The sequence below is a fragment of the Melanostigma gelatinosum genome (assembly GCF_949748355.1).
Source record: "Melanostigma gelatinosum genome assembly, chromosome: 19".
Taxonomy (NCBI): Eukaryota; Metazoa; Chordata; class Actinopteri; order Perciformes; family Zoarcidae; genus Melanostigma; species Melanostigma gelatinosum.
The window spans coordinates 19,328,822-19,344,304 of NC_136652.1; positions in this window are offsets into that span (position 1 = coordinate 19,328,822).

Below are 15,483 nucleotides of genomic sequence, written 5' to 3' on the forward strand. Positions count from 1 at the left end.
TATTTATCGTGAAAAAAAACAAAAAAAACGTGGTCACTCCAATTGTCCAAGAGCAGCGACAGCGAACCGGTCACCCGTTGTTGATGTGTCCATGTCAGGGGCCGACGTGTGTGGCTGACATGAATAACAGAGTTTCAAATTCTGACAGAAATTAGCTGCACAAATATAGCACATGACAAGAAGCTCACACCGCACTGATTGCAGACCAAGCGTCGGACTCCTTTTGGTAAATGTAATTGGAAACCAACAACAATAGAGCGCAGAGGGGCAAGCGACCGAGCCGGGTCAGGGTGCCGGCTGGTGTAATGAACTGCAGTGGGGTGCAGGGTCACAGGACGGGAGTGACAAGTTACAAGCTCACAAATGTGAGACTCCCAAGGGAGGATTAGAAAAACACCAGAGCATGTTTTCATGCATTACATGTCACTGCAAAGATCCCTGGGAAGGTTCCACGAGCTCGTATGTTTTTTCTGGTCCTAACCGATATGAACAGGGGGGGGGGGGGGGGGGGGGGAATCTGCAGGGCTTCTGAGGGAGGACTGACAAGGGCGCAGGTTTATTTATGGTACGATTTGAGACGGAAAGATTGCAAACTGTGGCAGTCAGACTCTCAGCGAGAAAATATTTCTACTGGCCCTTTAATTAATGAAGACAAACAAACACACACCTGCACCTGTCCACATACTGCACATGCTCAGACAGATTCTTCCCCACTTCTGTGTTGGCTGCCTTTCTTTGTCGTCTATGACTCACAAGGCTCTGATGTGTTTCGGCACTGAAGTAAGAAAAGAAAAGAAAAGAAAATGACTCCGAAAAATGACTCAGCTGCAGCAGACAATGAAGTGCAACACAAACAATACCAAACACTGACACTGAAACACAGCTTCAGAGTCGCGTTTTATTCACGGCGACAAGAACAATACACATGTTGCAGTAAGACAGTTTGAATCATGAAGACCTGGGTCAATATCTTCATACTGCAATGTGTTTGATGGAAACAACATGGTATCTATGTAGGCAAGGAGACTATAACTGCTCCAGGACGACACAGTGTAGCCACAATAGCGGATCGGATAATGAGAGGGAGCAGAGAGGCAGAGAGGGAGAGTTTTGACTGACTGCGTTTTCTGCTGTGTTTGCATTAGAAAGGGTTTGGAGGGATCACAAGGCAGCTCAAAATGCTCTAAATAGAATGTTTTTTATGTGAGCGCACATCGGGACCGTGGAATGTTGGTTTTCAATCTCAGACACATGCATACGCTTGCATGGAAAACCAACGTGGTTGTTTTTTCAATCATCTATTCAAGGGTTTCCTGGTGGGCTTTTTCTCTTCAAAAAACAAATGTGCGTTCGGACAAAGATACGCTTGTTACTTATATAGGAAACGTAAATCAAAACAGAAGGGGCCGTGAGACTTCATTCACGGGAAGCAAAAACATTGAAATGTCACTTTTTTTTTCATGTGCCTCAGATCATATCTGTTTACCTATTCTTATCCTCCGAGGGTGTTTGCACCCGTCTCCTCGAGATGATGCAACTATCCAATTATTTTATACCCTCCCAACGTGTACACACACACACACACACACACACATGTACCTCCACCTCCTCCTCCTCCCACCACATTTCAGTTTCAATCTTCCGCATGTGTTATTTTATTCTACCTTGCATCTCCGCCGCCCCCTGGTCCCATCTGGTGTCCATTTCTCCTCTGTGGACCCCCACCATACCACAACCCCACACATGGGCTGCACATACCTCTCTGCCAGTAGCAGCACCATTTTAATGGACTTCAGGAGGAAGTCACTTCGCTGGCACACTTGAACATTTGATACAAATGAACACTAAAAACCTTCACCTCCAAATAACGTTTCTGGAAATGTTTTGTGTCGAAGCAAAGAAAAAGTATTAAGATTGAGTGGTTTTGCCTTTATAGTTCAAGTCCATAAACCTTTCATTGGGTTGGGTGGAAATACTGCTCCCAGGCTGGGTGACACACGGGTAGCGCTCCTGAACTCCTCGTCCCGGCTGAACATGGGTTCCGGTTGTACTGTGAGTCGGCCACTGTTCCTCGACTTCTGCAGCTTCTCTTTTTAGAGCCACGTTAGGATCAGACAGCTCCTCGGGGACCACTCCTAAACTTCTCACTAAGAACAGGGGTCAGGGGTGAAAGTAATAAGGACCTATTATCTCGGCCATTACTGACTTCTCGGCTCGTCACGTCATCGCGGGCCAGCGACTTCGAGAGTGGTCAGCCACCGGTCGAGACTCAGAACATGTTTCAGAGTCCATTCTTTTTATCCAGCAACAACAGCCACCTTATTTCATGGCATAGGAGAATCGATGACGAGCTAAACATTTAGTCTGCGTGTTGCTGTTTATTCCATGATTTTGTTACTAAAGCTCAACTGTGAGATATGTGTTCTTGGCAAGATTCTCTTCACCTGCTACACAGACCTCTGCAAAGTCCCTCTCTCCAAAAACAGATTTCCCCCTTTTCCTTCTCCGCGAACATCTGGTAAATCTGTTAAAGGTGTCCTTCGCCGTCTTTGTTTACGCACAAAACACACAACAGAGCAGCCGCACAACTGATGAGCAAAACACTGGGAGCTGGGACCTACGAGCGTGGCAGGGCTCAATCGTTCTGTTTGGTTCGCAGCAAACCACACCAAAACTACCGGCAGCCCCAAACAACCAGAATCATCAAGGCTATAAAATCAGATTTCCAGATTTCTGGCTGGCCCAGAATTGGAAAGTATGTGGCGTGCCGTGTGTCTTTGATGAGACAGAGGGCTCGGTCGCTATGGGACATCTCGACTGGCTCTGTGCCGAGGTGAAACACGAAAACGCAGAGAAGTGAAGAGCTACACCGTCCACTTTGGAGTGTTTTCCTAACTTTGGATCATTTCTCCTCCATGTGCTGCATACACACATTTTTGGAGGTGGTGCACATGGTGTTTTTTTTCTTCTGTATTCTGAGAACAGCCAGTGAGATGACGTCCAGCATAGCTAAAACCGTGGCATCTGTGCTGCAGCTCTGAACACATCAAACAGACGGGCGTCCGCAGATTCAGCAGCAGAGCAAATATGGAAATTACTTTTCCAGAATGACTGCACGGATGATTGTACTTTTACATACATACAATCTCAGCCTTTCATTCTTCCACGTGGATAAGTCTACACTAACAAGCACGTATGAATTAAAGCTGTGAGCATGAGCCACAAATGCACCAACTTTGACGATATCTGTAGAATCGCATTACAAAAGACACGTAGGAAATGACGAAAAACTTTAGCTAACTTGCTCCTGAAATATGCTCGGCTACGACCATTACTGTACGAGCTAATCATCCGTGCAATCACGGTGCCGTTGGCCTGGAGTGACATGCTGAAATCATTACCCCTGGCTGAGACTCAATGGAAGAGACCATTATATAGCCTTATACTCACAGCAGAAGAGTCTTGCAGTTAAGCTGTAGTGCAGAGTTAAAGGTCTGTCTATAATGATACTCTCGAGAACAAGGCAATGAAACCTTAGAGGATGGAGAAGACCTTAAGCCAGACTCTTTTTATCGACGGGCGACGGGGGGCAGCAGCAGGAGAAACGACCTCGTAACACCGAAGCTGTTCATCTCTCACCCGAGGACTTCTAATAACTCACACATTTCTTGGGATATCTGGACACAGGGTGCATACACACCATTTCCTGCTTATTCTCATTGTTTTGATCACTTTAAAATATATAAAATAGGGCGGGGGAAAATACTGGAGGACTTATCAATAACTATCTTTCGATAATTCATTTTATTTTGATCTTTAACTGTTATTCTGCGATCAACGAATGGTCTTCAGGATATGTACCGTGCACTTTCCACAGATACAGGAAGGAGTTCCATATGGACCACATATGGGCTTCTAAAACAGGCTTGTGGATGGATTTGCCTCGAGATACTGATCTAAGGTCAGTGTCGTGTTTACTCCTCTGATGGTTACAGTTGGGTTTGGGGGGGGGGGGGGGGGGGGGGTGAAGCCGACTGATCCCGGAACCTTGCCGGAGGGCGTCTCCTACGCAACGTGCTTGAAAGGGGTTGTGTGGTTACGGGAGCGGCCTCCATCTTTGTAGCAGGAAGTGCAGAGATCAATCAAAGGGAGCGACATGACATCCCCCAGCATGCCTGTCAGATCAATGTCAATCTCGAGCACAGTAAATCTCACGCATTACCACGGATACGGCTTCAAATCAGCACTGTTGCTGATTCAGAGCTGGCAATGAGAAGAAAGCTTCGAACTCTGTTCTGTCTGATGACAGACACTAAATAATGCCAAATAGCTGTATTAAAAAAACAGAATTTATTTATTGAATGAGCAGAAAAACTATATTATATATATATATATATATTATATAAATATATATATAATATAGCCTTGATCTTAATCACTATAGTCACCTGTGGAAGAGAACATACTGCATATGTGTCTTAAAAATCATGACCACTACCTACATTATTTACTTTAGTGCTATATATATATATAAATATGAATGTTTTTCTAATCAAGATTTACACTTATTTTTGTATTGTTGCAGGCTGGATAATGTTATTTGTCCTTAGCCAGTAGATGGCAACAACCCATCTGCAGCTCTGCCTGGTTGATTCCACAAAGCCTCCTCTCTCCCCGTCTGCCAGTCGCAATGCTGATAAAAACGATCAGGAAGACTTCTTTACACGTCTCTGTGATTTCGGACGACAGAATGATGACACTAATATCACTGTCACGAGTTGCAAAGTGTGGCGATGCGGCACCTTGAGGAGCTCCAGGCCTGGAAGCCAGTCCACCGAGCATCGGTTGAACCCCAGCTATGAAATGAGACCTGTCATGGAGCTCGGGGCCTCACTTGGTGGTCTATGAGAACAAGCTGGTGCTGAACCTTTTAGAGCAGATTACCAAGAGGCTGCTTCCAGATGCAGTGCACCAGGGGAAACAGGCCCTCTTTCCCTGGGTGGTACGGGACAAATCCATTCCCCACACTCTTCTCATTAGCGTAATAAGCTTTGTATAAACCAGTGGACCGACATTGTCAAGGACACATGCACCATCTCCTCCGTCCGTCCGTCCGTCCGTCCGTCACGCATCTCTGTGCTGGAGCTATGCAGGTTGGAAAATAAAATATTCCATATTGTACATCGCTTGTACAGTGGTTCGTGGTAGAAATCATTCTCCATACCCGTCTGCTATTTTGAAAGAAGTCTCCATCGACCTGATTGCAGAGGGAGATGAGAGGAGCCTGTTTATGTAAAGAGCAGGTCCACAACCTGCGGGCCCCAGCCAGCTCCGCTACGAGGTGTAACTCACACTCCTTCAACCCGCTCTCCCACAGCCTGCCAGTGGCATGGCAAAGTCTGCCTCACCAAGCTCCCTGTGACTCACTTCCTGTCCCGGCCCTGCACCTGCACTCCCCCTGGGTGATGTCATGGCAGGTTTTCCTCTCGGAGTCGCACTACTGAGCACACTCCCCCCGTCTGGCACAACGTGTGCGTGCGTGCGTGTGTGTGTGTTTACGTGTGTACATCCATCAGCGTGCCTGGCTCCAACATCAGTCAGCGGCCCCGCGGTGAATGCCGCCCTTCATAGCTTCGGTGAAGACCTCTTCCGTGAGGGAAAGGCTCTGCAGCGCGGAAAGGCACATCAAACAGACGGGAGTAAGAGGACAGTGGTAGATGGAACATGGAGTCTGTCCCAAAGCTGGATTATTGTGATTTTTTTTTCCCCCTCCTTTGCTTCCTTCTTCTCTCAGATAGAAATACGTCCATGTGTTGCCTCCTTGTGTCTGCGCGTTAAATTACTTCTCCGTCAAGCCGTCTGAGGATCCTCACTGAGCTTCACGTCATGAAAACTTGACCTCCATGAGAAAGGAGTAGTTCTGTTTTCCAGTGAGGAGAAACAACCTCTAGATGTCCTCAATATCTGTAGGAATAATTACAGTAGGCCTCTCCACCATCGGTGACCGCAGTGAAAATGATAGATTGAAGGGAACACACTACTTGGACAGGCCCATGAGTAAATGGAAATATTGTATGAGAATGAGTGCATACTTTTTTCCCTCATCCTCATGGGCCGTTAGAGGTGATGTCTTTTTTATTTTTTTGCTCTTTTCTCCCTCAGATCGAGCGTGTATGTACGTGAACGAGCAGGAAATGCCTTACAGCTCCCGTCAGCAGAGGAGAAACCCGTTAAGAGGTCAGGGGTCGCAAGAGGAAGGTAGCAGGCACATATCAATATTCATTTCCTTTTCTGGTACATTCACAAGACCTCTTGCTAGTTTCACTGCTTTATAGAGTGCGTTATGGACCATTAGTTCTTGCTAGCTGCCCGTTGACAACATTAGCTGCTCTATTAGCCGTCTGTGGGAAACTCAGCGCTGCGTTCTCCCCGTTGGTGTGTGCGTGTGTGTGTCACATCCATCTGGTCCTGGTGCTGATAGATGGTGTGGACCAGAAAGAGGCCAGTGTGAGAGAGAAGGAAGGCTCAGACACACTCTGGTTTCCTTTGACATCCACGTGGTTTCCTCGTGACTGGACTGATATAAAGCAAAGCGTCGTCTGTACTTAGAAGCTTAATTTCCTCATTGGAATGGGCAGCATTTGGAGGGCAACAGTTTACCAACATTCAGGGGTTGACATTGGACTGAATCTCTGTACTGTCACTGTGCAAACAGCGGGCGTTCTGTTGACTGGGACATAAAATAGTGCTGTTGGGTTTTGGGTTTCCAGAGCGGGATCAGGGCTGCAGTATATTGAGTCCATGTGGGGAGCGCGTTTTTAATCTGAGCCTTACCCACAGTCCTTCCTGTTTCTAATTTGGCGCTGCAGCGGTTTTGTCCTGAGGCCAAGAGCCTCTCTTCCACAGAGTGTCTATTTCCTCTGAAGTGAATAGTACCAGGTGTGCTGGCCCGAGATCCCTTGGAGAAGTCTGCTTGTGAATGGCCCACATCTCACTCTTTCTCGCCTGTCTTTGTTTTATTTTTTTCTTCCTTTCATTCTTATTTTTCATTCGGTCTCGCATTCTTTCCCTCTTTTTCACATACTTTCCTTCTTTCACTGCTGTTATGTCTTCACCACTCTGTGGTTGATCCTTTGTCTTGCTCGTCTCCTCTGATTTTCCCTTTGCTCTCTTTGCCGCCTTCAAGATCAAGGTGTAGCACTTTGATAAATCACAACAAGGCAGCTTGAGCTGATGAAAACAATAAAAGACAATATCTTGAACAAGGGCAGAACAATCACATATCAACCGGGCCAGACATCGGACATAATAAATCTCCCCAGACAGTAAAACTGTCAAAACATCCAAATCAGGTTTAGAATTCGGTTTATTGGGATTGCCTTTGTTGTGGTATAATACACCTCAAATCCTTTGGCAGTTACAATCATTACTATCCTGAATAAACTTAACTTCCACAAATGTGCACACACAAATCCCCTAAATAATGAACACAATAAATTAATACATATGCAGGAGGAGGAGGAAGAAAATGTGTGTGTGTGTATGTGAGAGAGACTCCATCTTCCACACGTTGTAATCAGGCCAGTCTGATCACCAAGAACTCATCCAATCTGTGAGCAGAGGAGACATGCTGTCACGCTGCTTCAAGGAGGCACTGCGATTGGAATTAACCTCTCGTGATCTTCACTTCTCCTCCCCCCCCCCCTTCCCCAAAACACACTCCCTAATGAGTTGGGCTTGAAGCGGTGCAGCCTTTGCTGTAAGGCAAATAAATCCTATCAAGGCAAAGTCATATTCTCACTTATCTCCGAGGAAAACAAAGCAAAAGAAACCATGTCGGTTGCCAATGATTTGTGAGTTAACACGGGGGGTGAAATATGGCTGCAAAGCCTTTAAGGACGTGAGAGTCCAACCAAAGGGCTGTTTAACTGGAACACATGAACTCTTAATGGTGTTTGTGTTTATTCAATGCTGCTTCCACATCATTTTGCCAAATAAGAACTTGGTGTACAGGTCATGCAGATTCTGTTCCCAGAGATTGTGAGTCTTAACAAGACTTCATAACTTCAGATATATTTTATGTACTGACAAAAATAATATTTGTGGTTCTTATCTGTAAACTATCAAACTTAAAGAAATTCTTTTCACCCTTGTCACTGCCTCACCCATAATCACTCTATGGCATTTCAATGCACTCATATATAGATTGAAGAAGTAGCATTTGACCCTCTACTAACAATAGAACTTCTCCGTCCTCTGTTCAGGCCTCATTCCCCTTTCTACTCTTCTGATTCTCTGCCAAAGCCAACCACGGGCATTTACGCTTCCAGCCGTGGCGTTTCCGGCATCTGCACACGCTTGTGTTTACACAGGATGTTCAAACTTGATGCAGATTAAACAAATCCAATTTGGAGGCTGAGTTCAATCACCTCCTTTATTTCAACATGAAGTAGATGAAGCTGGGGACCAGATCACCGCTACCATGTCCAAGAGGATTGTGCGGGGGGAATGATGTGTACACCAGTAAGTCCAGAAAGTATTTTGAGAGTATTTATATGTGGATAGATGTCATCCGCTGGTTCCCACAGGCTTGCATGTGGTTGGATTTGCTCAGTGTGGTGTAGGATATTTTTTCAAAAATCTCCAGCTCTCCCTGGCAGAGAGTTGTGGGCCTTCGAAGGGCCCATGGGTAGTTTGGCATTGGTTCTGTTCCCACACTTATGGTGTAAACGGAGGCCTGGCTTTGTGCTCACATGCCCAGACCAGGCACACGTAGCACAATTCAATGTTATGAACATTTCATTTTGCCAGGACTTTTTCATCTTACATCAGATAATCACTGATTACTTAAACTCAGGAAACACTGGATAGGTCAGACGGCAATCGTGCCAAGTTCACTTTCTCATATGGGAGAGTAGACGGCTTCCACGTTTGGCTGAGGGCGGTCCACTGGCTGGCTGGCCGAGTCCTCTGTTGAAGCCAAGCTTCAGCTCCACGGGTTCAGAATTGGGATGGGAAATTCTACAGAAGACTGGACGGTCTCTGACCTTTTCACAAGTATAAAAGGACCTTCTTTGTGTCCAGAGGAGTCATTTGTTCAACAGGATTTTTAATTGCTGCTCACTCCCAATAAAGCCTCGAGTTTGGCTGGTGTTTGTGTCCTCACCTGTGTCCTCTTTCCCATTTCGGAGGGGTTTTGACCTTTGGTGGCACCTGTTTGGCTAGCTTCCGGCTGCCCATCTGCTCCTAGCTAATGCAGCCATCCCACTTCTATGGAGTATTCAGGATGGCTAGCTGTTCGCCTAATTGTATCACATTCTACAGGCTTTGTCCTGGCATTCCCTTGCCAGCTAAAGGTTGCCGAAATCTCATCCGCCACATCAGAGGGGCCCTATTAACCCCTAACCCCTGGTTGGTGTGTGTGGACAAGGTCGCTCCTCACACCCAACTCCGGGCCCATTAACACGTCGCCCCACAGCAGAAAAACTATTTTGACGGGCTGTAATTGGCGCTAAGTGATGGTGGACAAAGGCCCCCTCTGTGCTGCCTGCTGGACTGAGCGGTACTGACCACTCTCTGAGCTTCACGCTTGACATTTCCTTTCTGAGTCCGATGTGAGAAGAGAGGAACTGGGGAAGCCCCTTCCTGCACCACTACCTCCTCCGCTTCTCCATCCCTTCAGCCCCTTCTGCTATTTACCATGGCGCTCCTTTGAAAACGTGAGACAATGAGGTTCTAGTGGGGAGAGCTGGCCGGAGCAGAATTGCATGGTCCAGATCTGTGGAGGCTGATTAAGCCAATGGCGGGGCCATTCCTTTCAGAGCGAGCCTAATTAGTTTATGTTAGCTGGGGAAGGTCAGGGGGCGTGTTTGACTGAGGCCTTTTCTTCAAATGCCACAATGGTGTGATGATCTGTGGATGCAGGTGCAGCAATCGGCTGCTTTAATGTTGCGGAGCTGCTTTGGGTATTGGTCGTACGGTTGAGTTGCGAACTGGCAAAGACAATGAGGTCTTTTACTTGAGAGTACATGACATTAATAAACCAGTCTCCAGCCATCTTGGCTTTCCAAGTTCATTAGCCTTGAACTCAAATGTTATTGCGCTCTACAAATAACCAAGGAAAACCCCTCAGTATTGTATGTGGGATAGTGGTTAAAAAACAGAAAAGATGGCGAGCCAGGACTTCCGAACAACTAAAGACTACGAAGAATACTTTTCTTGGTAGTCTTGGCCGGCTTTAATGTATTGCTAACCCAGAGTCCACCCAGTGAATAATAAACCACGAAGAATGAGTCACTATGTTAGTAAACGGAAGTCTTTCCTCCTTCAATCTTATCACCGTTTACCTTGACTGTATTCATATTTATGGCAGATGCAAATCCCTTTAATGATTGACTGTGGTCCCAAATTCCCTCTGTGCCGTGTACAGCTTGTGTCCTTAGCAACACTCCAAGGGAACGCAGCCAGGCTTCTCTCACACAAAGCAGTATATTTAAGACAGGTCTAACTCCCTTCCCCATAGGCCATGCCATGCTCTCATCCCCGTATTTAACAGCCTGACGTCAGACAGGAGCAGCGGAGGCAGCAGAGGAGACTTTAATACTAAATCTCTCCCCCTGTCATTACCAGGCTGTGTGACCGCCTATCAGAGGCCCTTGAGTGATGTGGGAAACCCTGGGCCCTGTCCTCCCAACCCCTGTAGGCCAGGCCGCCTGTTCTGTCCAAACCAAACTGAAAACTACAGGACAGGCACAGCTAGGGTTGACATCAATGAGGCGCCGGGCTCTTTATGCCCACTCTGTGGTCAGGAGGAGAGAAGCCTGGATATTAATCTCTCTCCCTCTCTCTCTCTCTCTCGTCTTTACTCGCATGCTTTCTTCCTCTTCCCCCTTCTCACCACGCAAGCCGTATTTCTGGGCTCTCCATCCCATTAGGGCTAAATCAAACTTAGGCAGAGACTGTTCATTTTGATAGCTGTTGTAGTTGCAGCTGGAGGAAGTAACCTCTCAAACACCAACACTGTGGACGGGCGGTAGAAAGAAATGAACGATCCCCGTTCAGAGTGACGGACAGTACCAGCAGCTTAAGCTGAGTTCTGGGTTATTTTTCTATCTTCATCTCTCCATTAATAATTGCCTGGACTGTTTTACTTTAACCTGAATAAGTCAACCACACCTTCCTTGAGACACAAGACCACTGAAGCCGACCACATTCCTATTAAATCCACATGCAGATCACTGACATGTAATGGTACCATAAACCATCAACAGCATTAAACGTACTGACTGACAAAGTACTGACTGCTTATTTACACATAGTGAAAATATGAAAACTAATAATTGAACAAGTCTTATACTGAGCATATGGCGCTTGTATAATATTGTATTAATATTGTACACCCGGGAGGAGGGGAAAAAAATAACCCAAACATGGCAACTCAGTCAGTCAGTCCACCAGCCCGTGATGTGGGTCTTTATGAGAGGACACCTGCAGCACTCAGCGTCCCCAGTCGGCTTTGTGAAAGCCTCTGAACTGGGTGGGGGACAGAGGGGAGGGCCAGAGGGCCGGACCCAGGTTTGGCCCCGAAGGCCTTAACTATCACTCCAGTCCACGGGTTGCCTTTGGCCTTGCTAACTGTTCCATGAAATGGGCCCCAAACAGTGCAAACCTCCCAGAAACAGGCCGCTCACTGTTAGCCAACAGTGCTCCCTTTGTGTGAAAATTGTCAAAGCTGGCCCTTTTCTGCAGCGGCCCTGCCTTTCTTTTGAGCCTCAGCTGTGAGCAAACAAAGCTGGCTTAAAGGTTCGCATGATGGTTAGCTAGCTAGCTGGCTAGCCGTGTTAGTGTTTGTGTCAATAAGAGCAATGGAGTTTATGAATCCTGTGTTCTGCAGGTGGGGCTTCAATGGCTAATGAGAGAAGACCCAGTCAATGCTTCACTGATGAGGCCATTATAAAAACCAATAACGCTGTTTTTTATGGTTAGTGGGAAGTAGAGCTCAAGGATTCATAATGTGATCCAAATTAAACGTTCAATGAATTTAGCGGTCGTTGGGATTATTCTTGTTGAAACGCTTCCGCCAGCAGGTAAGCGGGCTATAAGCCTTCTAAAATCTCTAACTCTGGACATTTACCATTTAAATTTGGTGTCATCCACAGATAAAGCTGTGGTTTAGTTGGACAGCATTATCAGCAATGTTGGCAGGCTCAAGCAGGTGTTTACAGACAACAGAGTTATTGATACATGCAGCAGTAAGGATCTGGATAATATTCCTAAAATAATCCTACAAGGATTTATTGGTAGAATTTATTTTAGGATTTATCGATATTTCTTTAAATCTCCACAACATTTTCAAAATGTCACTCAGTGTTGTATTTATACTCTACTTAATCCAAACATATCTGTTTATAATTTATAATGTATCACATACTGTGTATTTTATTGTATTACTCACCAGTGTTTTTATTCTTTCATGCAGTCTCAGAATAACATTATAGTGACTGTTTTGATATGTATGGCTGTGTATCCTCCTGGCTTTTATTGCAGTTTATTTAGCCAACCTGGTCTTTGCATCCTGTCCAGAGCTTCTCCAAATAAAGAGGACGTTTGTTTGCTCGTTGGCTGTCACAGGTGGTGACGCTTGATTCAAACTTGAACACGGTCAGCAAAACACTGTCAGTGCAAACCTTACAACGCTACATCAGAGTTGCCAAGCCCAACATGGCGGTATTACACAGCAATAACAAGTGATTCTGTAAGCTGTTAATTGAATATATAGCACTGTGACCGGTGTAATCCACCAACTCCATATCTGCCATCGTACAGCTGTCCTTCCTTTATTGCGCTCCAATAAATCTGAGCAGAGAAAAGAAATGAATACTTGAACAGATGCATAAATCATCCTCTTTGTATCTCATTGCAAAGGCTGACATAATTACTGTTTATCTCAAACGATATTTATTGGGTTGTCAGAGCACAACATGTTCTGAGGAAAACATTTATTAAATGATATTTGTTATGGGGTTTAATCTGTGGTTGAAATGGTCCATCAAGTCACCACAGCTGTGGGTTCACATGCATGAACTCTCGAGAAGATGTGTTCACTTTTCAGGCTGTGTGTCACACCAGCAAGCTATACGACGCCACAAAAATGAGCTTTAGCTACATCGTCCACGGCAAGGATAAATGTTAACATATTAAGGGAGATAAACTTTGCTAAAGCAGATTGTTTTCATTTTTTCCCCCCGTTTTGGACGGAAAGGAAAACCAGTAGCACTTGGTTTAACCGCGTTTCACTTTGCATAATTGTTCCCAAGGTTGCTGTTTTTTTATTTCAAGGCTTTCTGTGCCAACATAATTCAACATAATTCTGTGGCCAAGCCAAATATTTGCAGCATGGCTTACACTTCTAAACTGAGCTGTAGTTTGGGCAAAAGAGGTTTGCCCTGCCAGTAGCACTGCGCAGACACGGCAATAAACAGATTCACTGTTCATCCACAACAACTCTGCTTCTAATCACAGTTCTTGCTCCATGTGTGCAATGCATTTTTCAGCAAGTGAAAAGGCATTGAAGTTTCATTACACTTCAATCCACACCTTGCATCGCACTGAGCTATGTGCTGGATGGTTTGATGGTAAACCGACTGTTTACTACTTCTTAGGAACAGATGACACAAACTGGAGGGAGTCAGAGTCATTTACAGTTTGTTAAATTCCCTGCTGAGAGGCCCTGCTAAATGCTTCTTCCACAGACCTTGCTGGGAAATATTTGCAATGGTTTCCATCCAGATCTGGGTCACTCCGTTCCACATTCACTGCACAGGTGAGCTGGAGCAGGTTTGCTTGGCATTGGTCATTGGCTGTCCTTTCCTTTCCACAGGGCTGGGAAAGCAGCACCACATACGGCTTGCGACAACAAGAGATGCTTTTGTCCACAGCTCACCACGGCGAAATGACACCGCTAAGCCGCCTGCTGCCAATGTTGTCCAGGTCTCCCAGGACAGTCCCCGGGGGCTACGAGACCCGCTGCGGGGTCAGTCCAATGGAGGCCGAAGGGGAGTGAGAGCCCTCGGGAGAATAGGTAACTCTGTCAGCCAGCCGTGCTGCTGCAGCATGCAGATAAAAACAACCTCTTTCACATGGGAGTGTGTTTTGGCTTCCAAGGCTGTAATCGTGGATGATTAGCCTAAGAACTCAATTCCGAGCGGGAACTATTCCGTATTCCTGTCACGCTGTCAGAAATGATATTTGCCGAACACTTTTCCCGACTGTCCCGAGACATCAAGGGAGACTTGGCGAATCAACGGAAATCGGGCAGGTGTGAGATATTGATTGAAATATTAAAAAGTACACCTCATTTCAGAATGCATCACGCTCAGGTCCACACAGGTTATCTCATGACTGGTTTAAATTTAGTCAATTTGTGTGTTGAAAACGCCCCTATATTAATTCAGATACATTTTTTTACTGCATATATAACAAAAGTAAACATGTGCTTTTATATACTTTAAAGAGTTCCTTTAAATGACCATTTGAAAAGATATCGACAGTCATCAAAAAACTCGCTGGCACTTAAATAAATGTCAAAACCGGTTATTATGTAACTTACAAAGTTACAAACTAAGAATCCTTTTTGAACATTTGAATCAATCTTTATCAAAAATACAGGTTTTTTTCTTTCGATTTTCAGCCTACATCACAGTGATCGGAGAAGATATCATTCTGAAACGCGTACAAAGAGCTTGTAGTCGGTTAATGACTCAGGCAGCATGACACGCTACGTGGCCAGATCATCACCCCATAACAGGTGCAGCCTCCTCTCTTTCCTCTCCTCGTACTCATCTTGCTGCAGCTTGTTTTCCTACATGTGGAAAACATCTGCATAGGTGGTCCCTCTCTTTCCTTCTGGCCCCCCCCCTCTCTCTCTCTCTCTCTCTCTCCACCCCCCTCATTTACTCCCACCCCTCAATTCTGTCTCCTTATGTCTTTCTCTTTTTTCATGCCGGAAGAGGGAAGTGCTGATAGTAAATATGGAGAGGTGTCAGTGCCAGAAGAAACGGGACGCGTATTTCTGGATCCAAGCTGCAAGGTTTACCGAAGCATATTTTTATCACGAAAAGCCAACATGGAATGGGACGGCCATGCGCAGCTGCTGGTCTAATTTGCTCTAAGCATGTACAAATAGGACGGCCCACACAGACCATAAAACTGGAGTGGAGGTTTTGCTCTACGCAGCAGTTTTGTCTGACCAAAGGCCCAGGGACGCCTTCCAAAGAACAAACAGGTCACAAAAGAAAAGAGAAAACACAGACGCACTCTCTTGACAGTTTGAAATACAGTAGAAGAACACAAGTAAACAGTATTCCACAAGTAAACAGTGTTTCAAGACACCAATTCTATTTCATATTGAACAGCTAAAATTATAATAATATAATCTCAATGTTCATTTTTCAGCAAGCTAACCTCCTGATAACGTAAAATAAA